Raw genomic sequence first — 2139 nt, 5'->3', positions numbered from 1 at the left:
GCTACCACTAACCTTATCCTTACTTCACCTGAAATGAACACTAAACATAACCTTATCAAAAACTCTGACTCTCACCCTAACCCTAACCCTAATACTAATTTGAACCCTAAAACTAAACCAAAACCTAACAAAAACTCTGAGCAAGACACTGACTCTAATAACACACTTAGCTCTAAAACTTACCCTTACCCTAAACATAACCATTAAACTAGACCTAGCCATAGAGCTAACCCTAACAGTATCCCTAACCATAACCGTAGACATGACATTAGCAGTCTACCCAATTCTTGCCTTAAACCTAACAGAAACCCGAGCCCTCATCCTAGCCCTAAAACTATCCTTAATCCTAACCCAAAACCTAACCCTAGCCCAATCCCTAATTTCAACCCTCACCCTAGTTCTGAACCTAGGTATAACCTCATCTTTTCCCGTAACCCTAACCCTAAAAATATCACTAACAATAACCCAGCCCTAACCCTAGACCTAATCTTAACACTAACCATAGCTCTAATCTTAGCCCTAATTTATTGCTAACTGTAACGCTAACTTTAACCTAAGCACTAAGACTAAACCTAACACTAGCCCTAGACTTATATCTAGTACCAACCTTATCTATTGCCTAAACTTAACACTAGACCTAACCTTAGTCCTAACCCTAGCCATAGTCTTAAACATAGAACTAACCCTAACTCTATATCAAGCCCTAACTCTAAACCTAAACTTCACCCTAACATTAGCCCTAACACTAATTCTAATTTGAAAACTAGCCCTAACCCTAGCCATAGCCCACAAACAAAACTGAGCTATAGACCTAATACTAACCCTTAACCTAAACCAAATCCTAATGCTACACCTATTTCAAACCCTATCCCTACAACTAATAAGGACCCTAACTCTGACTCTAAAACTAATCCTACCTCTAAACATTACCCTAACCCTAAACCTAACCCAAACACTAGATCTAGCACTAACCCTAACCCTAAAACTATCCCTAACCGTAAAGTTAGTTCTAACTTTAGCCAAATCCCTAACTATAACACAAAACCTATCACTAATCTGAGTCTCAACCCTATCTTTAACTCTAATCCTAACCCTAACCTTACCAGTAACCCAAACCCTAGCTCTAAACCTATTCCTTACCCTAAGCCAAACTCTCCTCTAATGCTACCCTAGTTCTAACACTAATCCTTAGCTTATCCCAAACTCTAACTCTATTACTAGTCATAACCCTTGCCCTCATTCTATCTCCAAAACTAACCTGAAGCCTAAGCCTAAACCTTACCCTTATTCTGACCCTCACACTAACCCTAGGTCAAAGCCTGACCATAACACTAAACCGAATCCTAACACTAGACCTACCAGTAAACCTATACATAAAACTAACCATAACACTAGCACTAGACCTAAACTTAATCCTAAATATAGCCATAACTCTAGCCCTAGTCCTAAACAAAACCTAGCTCTAGCCTTAGAATAACTATTAAACTAATGCAAAGGATAACCCTAGCCCTAGACCTAACACTAGTTCTAATTCTGGCCCTAACCATAAACCCAATGCTAACTCGAACCCTGACGCTTACCCTAACACAAACCCTAGCTCTAAACCTTATCCTAACCCCAAACATAAACCTAACACTAGACATATTTATAACCCTAACCCAAAAATCTAGCCATAACCATAACCCTAGATCTTACATTACCCATTGCCCTAACACTAGCCATAAACCTCACACAAAACATAGCCCTAATACAAGCCCTAAACCTAGACCTAAGCATAACCTTAACCCTAACCCTAGCATAAACCCTAAACCTAATGTTTGCACTAGCCCTAACCCTAGCTCAAACTCTAACCCTTACTCTAAACATAACCGTAGCTCTAATTTTAACCTTAACACTATCCCTAATCCTAAGTGTAACCATAGCCCAAATCCTAGCTCTAACTTTATTCATTACCTTTAACATAAACCTAACCCTAATTCTAAACCTAGCCCTAACCCTAAACCTAACCCTAACCATAACCCTAACTGTATCCATGATTTTAATCCTAACCCTTGCCATAGCCCTAACCCTAGCTCAATCCCTAACACTTACCATAAACCTAACCCTAACACTGACTCCAGGAGTAACCCAAATCCTAGC

The sequence above is a fragment of the Marmota monax genome, unplaced genomic scaffold, assembly GCF_021218885.2.
Source record: "Marmota monax isolate L192 unplaced genomic scaffold, Marmota_monax_Labrador192_F-V1.1 WCK01_AAM20220418_F8-fsc00248, whole genome shotgun sequence".
In the NCBI taxonomy this organism is placed as follows: Eukaryota; Metazoa; Chordata; class Mammalia; order Rodentia; family Sciuridae; genus Marmota; species Marmota monax.
This window is presented reverse-complemented; position numbering follows the sequence as displayed.